Source organism: Antechinus flavipes, chromosome 1, assembly GCF_016432865.1.
Source record: "Antechinus flavipes isolate AdamAnt ecotype Samford, QLD, Australia chromosome 1, AdamAnt_v2, whole genome shotgun sequence".
NCBI lineage: Eukaryota > Metazoa > Chordata > Mammalia > Dasyuromorphia > Dasyuridae > Antechinus > Antechinus flavipes.
The window spans coordinates 379,170,126-379,182,283 of record NC_067398.1 but is presented as its reverse complement, the minus strand read 5'-3'; the positions used below and the strand labels follow the sequence as shown (position 1 = coordinate 379,182,283).

Below are 12,158 nucleotides of genomic sequence, written 5' to 3'. Positions count from 1 at the left end.
TTTATGACTTTTGGAATTAATGTAACCATTTGGCTAAAAATAACTGCTCCTAGGAAGAGAATATTCTAGATGAGATGCTCGCATGGGCTTTCAGAGGGCCAGCTATCCAGATAAAAATCTAATGATATCTCTTAGTGGTGGGTTCTCTGAGTAGTCTTTAAAAAAAAGTTTTCAAGATGTTTGGTTAATTTTTATATAAACTTTTGTTAATTGGCTATATTATTAAATACAGTTAAATGCTATTAGTTGCCAGATATTTGAGTAATTATGATGAATTGCCTAACATCTAATGAAGAATTTATATGAATGAAACACAAATACCAAATGACAAATATTTTTTAATAAAAGTTAAAACATATATCACTAACATTAATAGAAGAATACAGAATACCCAAGAGAGCAAATTATGTAAAGTAATTGTACCCCTTAGCCCAAGCATGCTCACAGAATTCTCTGGATTTAAAGGATCTGTCTGGAGTCATGCTAGAGACCTGACCTCACAGGGGTCAGGTGCTTTTTCACTTTTTAATTTCCCTACCAAATATTCCCAGAAAAATTTCTAAAAGGGAAGCTTTGATATGACTAATATCTAAGGTTTTCCAAGGTACAATGTGGATGTCAGGCATAGGACAGCTTTTTATGTTCTACACTAAAAGTAATTGCAAAAGATGAAGAGGATTCACAGATTCAACACACAAGGAATTTTAAAAGAGATACTATAAATAAAGACTCTGGGACTGTAAATGAGTTTTTTACTTTGACCTTAAACCTTCCCTTTCTGGGCAACTCAAGGCAGTAATGGAGTCTTAAAAAGATATAGATAGCCTTACTCCTCATTGCTTGATTGAGCTCTGTATCTTCAGCGTAACTTTCATTTAAAAAAAAAAAAAATGCCTCCCTGGGGAGGGGACCTTTCTAGTATCTCTGAGCCATTGAAATCTAGTCATCCTCTGTGACTTCCTACAACTGCATAACTATTGTTCTGCTGTCACTCAGAATGATCCTCCTTTCCTCCCTCTGTCCCTTCCCTTGTAGCTAAACCATAGCTGCTACCTTTGATCCTGGGACTATTCCAACTCAGGACCAAATCCTTATGGATAATCTTTTATACATATAAACTGTAGATATCTTTTTTTTTTTAAAAAAATCACTTCTCATTTTTCATAGTAGTACATAAATATATTAATCTAACATAAAAATGTTTGTGACAATGAATGGAGAGCTGCTTCTTATTCAGAAAGATCTTAAAAAATCCTTCATGTGGCACATGACTATGTGATTCTGGACAAACCAGTTAACCTCATTATCCTCAACCAACTCCCTGTGTCCATATACATTGCTTAAAGAAGTTGCTCACCAAGAGTCCCTTTCACTGAAGAAGTACCTTCCCTACTACCCACAAATGCTTGTGCTGGGTGTTATGTTTTTGTTTTTAAAATATCTGCATCATACCATTAGCATGTGTGAAATCCCTTTACTCTGTTTATGTAGTGTATTTGTTTTAATATTATTGTAGGATATTGTGTTTATCTTCTTTCAGTTTCATCTTGTTAGCAAGGCCAGCCCTTTCAAGTGTTTTGAATCTTGATTCTGACATTTAAGATATTGTAAGTTTATAAAGTATCTTTTCTCTATATTCATCCAAGTCTTTAATGAAAAAATGTTGCATAGGAAGAAAAGCATAGCATCTTCTGTTAAATATTGGCATCAATCAGTTAATTTATTTGAAATATTACATACTTACTAAGTAGAAGATTTTAGAACAGAGAAATATTACTTTATCACATGCTCATATATCTTTTTCCACTTGTTAGGGACCTTTCCTTCCTACAGACTTTTCATGCTCCTTGTCTCCTATCTCCTGAGCCTGGTATACCAGCAAAAGATTAAATAATAGAGAAACACTTTCATCCATCACCTTTTCCCACACCCCCATGGTCCCAGTAGTCCCATTGCCTAAGATACTTAACAAATATCTAGAAAGAACTTCCAAGTTAGAACAACCTTTACTGAGAGTAATAACCTATCTCAACATATCTATCAGTGATTTGCAAAATCCCAACCAACACATTCCTCCCCATCCTAGTGGATTCCACTTATCATAATTCAAATCCTTCCTTCCTTATTCCTAGTCCCTTAGTACAGCTCCTTCAATGTCCCTCTCTAAAATTGCCTATCCTGTTCACTGTGCTCTCTGGATTGTGTAGGTAACAAACTTATTTTCATCATAAATCTTTTCCTTTTCCATTCTTTTCATCTTGTGACTTTCATTGAGACCTGGCTACTTCCTGATGACATAGTCTTTCCAGAACTAGTTGCAATTTCACTTTTATCCTTTGACTCATTGATCAGGGTATGGGAATTAAGGGTTCCTAGCAAGTGGAAAAAAATATATGAGCATGTGATATTCCATTGCATGTCTCATGACTATTGATCAGGTGTTTATTAGACATTTCTTGGTTCTGGGAATATAAAATAAAAAATAAAAGTTCTTATTTTAAAGGACCTTATATCCTTTCAGGGGAAACCTTATACATATTTAAGGATTTAAAATATATACACAAAGCAAACCTAAAATAATCTTACACTAGAAAACACTAGAAGCTTTCAGTTCAATTAACCAGTGTTTTAGGTACCTACTCTGTGCTAGGCACTGTTCAAGACTTTAGGAATATAAAGATCAAACTAAACAGCTTCTTCCTTCAAATTTTACATTCTACTAGGGGAAACAATGTGTATATTTAGAATTAAATACAAACTATTCATAATAATTTCCATGTTGAAAACTCAGACTAATTATAATATATAGTTTGTTAATATAGAACCTGGGTTCCAAAAGGCACAGTGTACAGGTGGGGAAAAATAGGATAGAGATGTTTGTTAGAGAAGTTAGTGTCTGGCAGAGTAAAGGCAGGGACTCTCCTGAGGTCCCTCAGAATACTTCTAAATAATGACTAAACAAATTTTAGAGTATCGGGACTCACAAAAAGACAGAGTGAAGCAAATTTCCAGCTGAAAACAACTTAGAAGATCAGCAGGTCTGTTGCATTGAAAAGGGAGCCTCAGCAAACCAGTAATGGACTTTGGGATCCACTGAATCAGCAGTAGCATTAATGGCAGCGGTAGAAACAACAGAGGTGGCTTCCAGAGGTCTTAGCTCATAGGTAAGGAGGCCAGACAGGTGGTCAGAAGGGAGATTATAGGGGTTTCTTTGCTAGCACTGATACAGTCAGATCTGGGTTGCAAAGCCAACTTCCAGCATTAGACCCTAGAAAGATATCTGGAAACAGTTGCACAAAACTCCTGAAACTTGGGACATTGTACCTTTTATCCTGGAAATGTAGCCTTATTTTAATAAAGAGTTAAAAACTGGGTGATAGATTGGGAAAATGAGCAAACAACATAAAAAGATTCTAACCATAGAAAGTTACTATAGTGATAAAGAAGATCAAAGTACCTACTCAGAAAATAAAGTCAAAGCTCCTACATCCTGATCCTCCAGGACAAAGTAGAATTAGTTTCAAACCATGGAAGAGTTCAAAAGGGATTTTGAAAATCAAGAGAGGTAGAGGAAAAATTGGGAAGAGAAATGAGAGTTATAAAAAAATGAGAAGAAGAATGCCATAAAAAGCAAAATTGGCCAAATGGGAAAGGAGGTACAAAAGTTCAATAAGAAACATAGTTCTTTAAAAATTAGAATTGAGCAAATAGAAGCTAATGACTTTATGAAAAATCAAGAAACAATAAAATGAAACTGAAAGAATGAAAAAAATAGAAAACAATGTAAAATATCTCATTGGAAAAACAACTGACCTGGAAAATAGGTCCAGAGAGATAATTTAAAAATTATTAGTCTACCTGAAAGCAATCATCTTTCAAGAAATTGTCAAGGAAAATTGTTCTGATATTCTAGAATGAGAGGGTAAATTAGAAATTGTAATCTTTAAAAGATTACAAAATAAAAACTCCCAGCAATATTATAGTTAAATTCCAGAACTCTCAGATCAAGGGGAAAAAATTGCAAGTATCCAGAAAGACACATTTTCAGGTATAATGGAATCAACTGGTAGAATAACACAAGATTTAGCAGCTTCTACATTTAAGAATCAGAGGCTTGGACTATGATCAGAGGAATTAGGATTAAAATCAAGAAACAGTCTACCCAGCAAAACTGGGGAAACGTTGAATATTCAGTGAAATAGAGGACTTTCACACATTCATGATGAAAAGACCAGAGCTGAGTATTAAAAAATGTGACTTTCAAATACAGGACTCTGGAGAAGCATAAGAGGAGTAATCAGGAAAGGAAATCATGAGAAATTTAATATAGGTTAATCTGTTTACTTTCCTACATGGGAGAATGATAGTTTTAACTTTTAACAATTTTCTTATTATTAAAGCAGTTAGAAGGAATATATAATAAAGGGCACATGTGTGAATTGAATATGATGGGATAATATATAAAAAATAAAATTAAGGGGCGAGAGAGAAATGTGCTGGGGAAAAGGGAATAGAAGAGGTGGAATGGTATAAATTATCTGTCACAAAAGAAATAAGAAAAAGTTTACAGTAAAGGGAAAGGAGGGATAGGAAGGGGAAAGAAGTTTGAATCTTACTCTCAAAATTGGCTCAAAGAAAATAACAACACTCAATATAGGTATCTAAATCTTATCTTACTCTGAAGGAAAGTAGAAGGGGAAGAGGATACATAAAAGGAGGAAAATTAGAGAAGAGAGGGTATATTGGGAGAAAGGCTAGATAGAAGCAAAACACTTTTAAGACGGGAGAAAATAGAACAAATAAGCAGGAAATTCACTTAGCAATAGTAATTGTAAAAAAATTCTGAAGCAAGTTTCTCTGATGAAGGTCCTATGTCTCAAATGTGTAAGGAAGTATAGATATGTATCCCAAAAGATTAAAAAGAGTAAAAGGACATATATGTGTAAAAATATTTATAGTACCTTTTTTCTCAGGACAATTGAGGGATTACCCAACAGATGGGGAATGATTGAATAAATTGTGCTACGTTTTTATGATGGTATTCTATTGTTCTATAGGAAATGATGAGCAAGATGCTCTCAGAAAAACCTGGAAAGTTCTCCATGAGCTTATACAAAGGGAAATGTACTATGTATAAAGTAATAGCAATATACAATATGAATGATTTGTTTATTCTCAGCAAATCAGTAATCCAGGACGATTCTGAAAGATTTAAGATGAAAAATGCTAAATATATGACGAGAAAGAACTGATTGAGCCTGAATACATATTGAAGCATGCTTTTTTTTTCTTTTTTTTTTTTTGAGGTCTTTTGTGTTTGTGTGGGAGTAGATCTGTGCTTTATTGGGGGGGGAGGGTCCTCCTCTCTTCCCCTGCCCGCACAAAATGACTTCGCATATGCCTTCTCAATGGGAGTGGATTTGGAAGGGAAGAAAAGAGAGAAAGTTTTAAATGTTAAGAAAAAAGGTTTTTACATGTAGCTGAAAACAATGGAAGAAAAAAAGAGAAAGTGTTTAGACAGCATCATACTTAGAATCAAAATATGATATCATTATATTACAGTTATAAAAACATATTTGAATTTATACTACCTTTTTTGGTCTTTAATGGCTACAGGTTCCTATCAAAAGGTCTTCTTTCATCTAATCTTGGTTTCTAGGCTATCCTCTCTATTGGATAAATAATATCTATTTTCTTGACTTTCTTTTGCTTTTTATATTAATCAGTAGGCATTCAATGAAAAGTTTGTATTTGTGAGATAGCAAAAATATTTATAGATATACCTCAAATAATTTTGTGAAACCCTTTTGTGTCATTGATTAACTAATTGTCTGATAAATCAGATCAAAGGGGGGGAAAACATGATTAAGAAAAAAAAGTAAACAACAAAAGTTGAAAATACTATGATTATATCCTTTAGTCTCCATAGTTCCCTCTCTGAATGCATATGTCTCTTTCCATCACAAGTGTATTGGAATTGCCTTGAATCACTTCATCGTTGAAAAGAGCCAAGTTCCTTACAATTGGTCATCCCATAATCTTGTTGTTCACAATGTTCTCGTGGTTCTATTTAGTTCTATAAGCATCAATTTATGTAAGTCTTTCCAGGTTTTTCTGAAATCACCCTGTTTGTCCTTTTTTATAGAAAAATAATATTCCATTACATTCATATACATAACTTATTCAGCCATTTTCCAACTGACGGGCATCTATTCAGTTTCCAGTACCTTGCCACTACAAAAACAGCTGCTACAAACATTTTTGCACATATGGTCCTTTTCCCTTTTTTATGATCTCTTCAAGATGCTGACCCAATAGTGAAACTGCTGAATCAAAGAGTATGCACAGTTTGATAGCCCTTTGGGCAGAGCTCCAAATTATTCCTCAGAATGATTGGATCATTTTAAAACTCCACCAACAATGCATTAGTGTCATTTTCCATTATCTCCTCCAACATCTTTTCCTGTCATCTTGACCAATCTGAGAGGTATAAAATGGTACTTAATTGATATTTCTCTGATCAATACTGATTTAGAGCATTTTTTCCTATGACTAGAAATGGTTTAATTTCTTCATCTGAAAATTGCCTGTTCATATGCTTTGATGATTTGTCAGTTGAGGATTGACTTGTGTCATTTCTCTATATATTTTAGAAATGAAACCTCTATTGGAAACACTGGCTATGGATCCCCTCCCCACCTTCTGCTTCACTTCTAATCCTGGCTGCATTGGTTTTGTTTGTGCAAAACCTTTTTAATGTCATGTAATCAAAATTATGTTTTACATTTCATAATGTTCTCTAGTTCTTCTTTGGCCATAAATTCCTCCTTTCTCCACAGATCTGACAGTAGACTATTCCTTGCTTTATTAATTTGTTTATAATATCATCCTTTATGTCTAAATTATAAACCCATTTTGACCTTATCTTGGTATATGGCCATTCTTGACTAATCTTAATCAAGCTACTTAATCTCTCAAGACCTGTTTCCCAATCCTATAAGGGAATTAGACTGCAAAAGATGTCATAGTTCACCCTGTTTTATAGATGAGAAAACTGAGGTCCAGAGAAGTTAAATAATTAGCTAATGATTTATAAAAGTCACAGGTGTCAGGACTGAGATGTTGAACCCAGATCCTTTATACTAATTTCAATGGGTTCTTCCCCTGGCTAACATGTACTTTTGAATTAAATGGCCATTTTCATTGAAGATTCATGTTGGTTTTTTCCCTTATTTTGAATCCAATTCAGAATTCTCTTGTTCTCTTTTACTTCTTAAAACAGATTTTCATTAAGACAACTTACGGCTTTCTAGCATGCTTGATTTTGACAGTAGGACCTCATGTTCTTGGATTTAGAATTAAACTTGGCTTCACATCCTTTATCTGATGCATTTTTCACTGTCATACTTTGCCCAGTATTTAATCTCTTTGAACAACTTTTCTTACCTTTAAAATGTGGGATGTGTAAAATGCAATTCTTTGATAGCCTTTTTTTTTTGATGTTTACAAAATAATGCACCCAAAATATTTTATTGATCTTCAAATTCTGAATGAACCTATTTTGGTGATATTGACGGTTAGATAATCTTGACATCAAAATTATTTCTTGTTCCAATGTAATTTTTTTTTGATGTTATGTATCAGGAAATCTACTTCTTCCTTCTGTCAAGAAGGACTTTGATGAAGGGCAGTGAGATCCATAACCTCACTGATACAGATACTCCCAGCAACAATGCATACTGCAGTCCGACCATGTCCTCTCACTCTGTGTGACACTTCATATGCTGCTGTAAATCTTTTCCATAAAATCTTAACAAATAGAATAATAATGATAGTATTAATTGGAATTGTCATACCTGTAATGATTTAAAGTTTACAAAATTTTAGTTATGTTGTTATACCATTTGATCTTTATAACAATTCTGCTAGGCAATTTTCCCCCTTTACAAATTATGAAATAGAGATTCTGAGTTGTTAAATGACTAATCCAGTTAAAACCTTGGAATTGTGAGGGGATTTTCAAATTTGACTCTCCTTGCTCTTGTCTATAGTTCTCTACTTTGATATCACACTTCTTTCCCTCCCAACATATATCCAAGCCTTTCCCTCCCAACATATATCCAAGCATAATCAACAAAAGACTTCACTGTAATTATCTGCTTTGCCTATCTTTGTTTAGTTCTCACACAAATATTCTCTTTTGTATTTTTTTTTCACTTGTGTACATTTGTGGGATCTGGAGTGATTTGCAACTAAAGAGACTAGATACATTGTTGATTTTGTAGCACAAAACAGTTTTGGTGTGGCTATCTTTGTCAGAGATTTTATCAAATGCCAATTATGATTATTCTGCAAACATTTGATAAATACTTTGTTCTAAGCATTAGGAACACAAGAAGATTAAATAGACTCTAAACTCAAGGAGCTTGTTATCTTCTATAGCAGGAGACAACATTTACATAGACAAAATAATTACAAAATTGTGGATCCATATGTGTGCCAAGTAATAGCTCTACTTCAATGACGAGGTATCCCTATGTTGGCTCTCTTTGCTTTGTTCAGATCATGTCAAAGAAGATCCTCTTATGCTATCCGATCAGTTTGTTATTAGTATTTACTTTATGAAGATTAATTTCTTCAGCATATTTTACTTTTCAAATCAAATCATTGAATGTATACAAATAGAGTGAGGAATACAGTAATATGATTTATACAGTATCAGAAAAAAAATTCCTTGTAGTTTAATGGTATTACTTAAATTCCTTTTATATGCTTTGTATATGCTTATAAAGAAGCAATGTGACATTAGATCAGTTACAGTAGCTTTATTTAATTTATAAACCATATGGTCATAGAACTGTTTTATGTCAATAAAGGAAATACTGTTTCTTACAAATTTTCTATTAACATTTCTACTATTGTGTTATGAGACTTATTTTGAATATAAAGTTGATTGGCAATTACAAATATCCAATCTTATAAGTTTTTTTAGAAAGCTAAATAGAAATCTTTATATTTCAAATTCCAAAGAATTTTAATTCTTAAGTTATATTTATTGAAGTTTCAAATAAGCATCAAAATGAAATAATACAGGATGTTTATGATAATCTACACTGACTTTTTGCTATAATGTCAAATGAATCACTGAGTTTGTCAAAATGTGGTATTTTGTGACCTTTTAAGTGTAGCATACTTTAGGCTATTTTTTTTTTCTTTAAGCATAATTTAAACTTTTTTTTCCACACAGGAAAAAAAGGACTTTTTGAAAAGTTTGGCCTATTCTATGATCATACAGAATTAGAAGGATCATTCTGTCATAAATTTTACATTGTAAAGACCTTAAAAATATCTCATTCAATCCCCTCATTTTATTTATTAGGCAGTAGAATCTCAGAGAGGTCCATAAGGTAGTAAGTGGCAGAGACAAGATTTGAGCCCAGACTTTGATTTCTGATATTTTAGCATTATTCGTGAATTGCTATAGCCTAAAAAATCATCTGGTGGTACATCTTCTGGTAATGAATTTCTCTAATTTAAAGCTACTCTGATTCTTGATAGATAGGCATGAAATATAATGATGAACTGTCCACACTCCCATCTTTCCCACCTTGATGAAACCTTTTAGTTTCTATTCTCTTTCATTTTAAAATTCAACTTTATTTTAACTTCCTTACTCAATTCTCTCCCTTTTCTTCTTCCCCACCTCATTGAAAAGTTGAGAGGAAAAAAAAAAACCTACTCATGCAAAACAAATTATTGCATTAATCATATCAGAAAAAGACAGACATACTTTATTCTACATTGATGTAGTCCATCAGCTCTGTCTCTAGAGGTGGCTAGTCTATTTCATTATGAATCATTTGAAATAATGGTAGATTGTTATCTTGATCAGTGTTGATTATCTTTACAATATTATTGTATGAATTTTTTTTATTATAGCTTTTTATTTACAAGTTATATGCATGGGTAATTTTTCAGCATTGACAGTTGCAAAACCTTTTGTTCCACTTTTCCCCCTCCTTTCCCCAATCCCCTCCCCCAAATGGCAGGTATACCAATACATGTTGAATATGTTAAAGTATATGTTAAATATAATATATATTGTATGAATTTTTTTTTTACTGGTTCTGGTTATTTTGCATCATTTCATTCAAGTCTTCCAAGGTTTCTATGAAATTATTCGCTTCATTTCTTTAGACTCTGTTCTCCATTGGCAATATATGACAGTGGAATCTTTCAGAATCCAGAGTTGCTGCCTTGCTATAATGAGACATGCATGTAGAACTTTAGTAGAGTTTGTGACTGTGCATTTACTAATCAATCAATATGCAGAGAACCTATACATGCAAGTGTTCTCCAAAGTTAAGAAAATGCTGTTGGTTTTGTATTAAACCAACAAACTGTCATAGATATAAAGCTAAATGACTTCAAAATTATAGAATTTAGTTCTGCAAACAACCCCATAGATCATATAGTCCAAATCTTTTATTTTAAAGATGAGGAAAATGAGACTTGAGGCCAAGTGGCTTCCCGAAGGCCTCAAAGTGATTCAGACATAAGATCTGTGATCTCAAGTACTGTGTTCTGTCTCCTGTAAATCATTATTCTCATTATATTGACTCCCATGGTAATGACTCATGATAACTTGCTTATTTTGGAAAACTGTACTTTAGCATTGTTATTTAGTATTGGATAAATGCTGCAGAAAATATGAAAAATATTGTGATTCTTTAGTTTTGATTTTTTAGTCATTATATTTGATATATTTTTTTAAATAATTAGAAATTACTTAAAAGTGATAGTCATATTCCTGAGGAAATTATATTGCAATTTGTCATAGAAGCTGTACATATCTCATAACACATCCAAGAAATACTTGTTAAAAATGAAAAATAGTTTCTTATGAAAGTAATTCTGAGAGTGCCTTACTTTCCAGAGTTTTAATATGTCTAAAAATCATAGTCATTAAGTCTGCCCTCATGCCTTTGATTTGTCATTTTTAAAGTCCTTATAGCTAGTCAGGAGAGTGTATAGAGGTAAAAGAACAGGGGTGAAGTAGATGATGATACTCTAGGATCATTCTTTTATTCCTTTATAAATGTCTAGGTTTTTTATTTACCTTTTAGTTGTCTCATGCTGCAAAAATTCGAAGTAAAGAAGAAGCTACCTAGGCACACTTTCACTGTGAAATCCACTATAAAATGTTTATGTAGTGTTTTGTAGCCTTTTTCCTTGTATTTAATTTCATTGACATGGAAATTTAATTTCTTAATGTTTTAGTTTCCCTTATCAACATTACAAAATCTTTTTTTTATGTCTAATATAATTTAATTAAAAATTAAGTTTCAAACTGTATATATACATTCACACTTGTGTATCTGAGACCTTCCATCAGAATATTTTTTAAAAGCTGCTGCAATCTCAACAGTTTATAATTATATCTTAGTCTATGATTCAGCTTAAGCCATTATTATTATAATGAACTTTTAGATTTGGTACTCTCGTCTATATTATGTGAACCTGAACTTTTTTGGGCTTCAGTTTCTTTATATAAATGGCAAAGGGTAGTCAAGCCACATGATTTACAAGATATGGTTCTAAGTCTTACTTTTAAGAAACTTCAGTCAATTTTGATAAGAGGAGCCAGGTGGTACAGTGGATAGAGTGCCAGGCATAGAATTAGAAAGACTTGAGAGCTCCGAAGCTACTGGCTATGTGACTTGGCAAGTCACTTAATTTCTGTTTGCCTCAGTCTTTTCATCTGTAAAGTAGAAATAATAATAACACCTATCCCAGAGTTATTGTGAGGCTCAAAAGAGATGATAATTGTACCTGACACATAATAGATGCTATATAAATGTTATCTACTTTTAAGAAAATTTTATTATTCTCTTACAATTGCCATAAAATTCTTAAAACAAAATAAATATTGAAATAAATTGAATTGAAATGTTTCTTAAATTCACTGTCTGCATTTTTAAGTAAAAAGCAATATAAAAGTAGGCAAAAACAAAATGCTTAAAATTAGAGCTTTAGGATGACAGTCTGTTTTGAGCATCTCTTGGTCAGGTTTATTATTAATATAAAAGTTTGAAGTGAATAGCATGTTAATTTTATAATTTATTTTCCTAGTTTTCTGTTTTTAATTTGAAGTTTTT

The 12,158-nt window shown here is 32.4% G+C and overlaps 1 protein-coding gene across 1 annotated transcript in view; it reads left to right on the top strand.

Moving 5' to 3' along the window:
- Positions 1–12,158, top strand: part of GALNT1 (polypeptide N-acetylgalactosaminyltransferase 1) — a 165,126-nt gene that overhangs the window by 45,337 nt on the left and 107,631 nt on the right. The window lies entirely within an intron of this gene.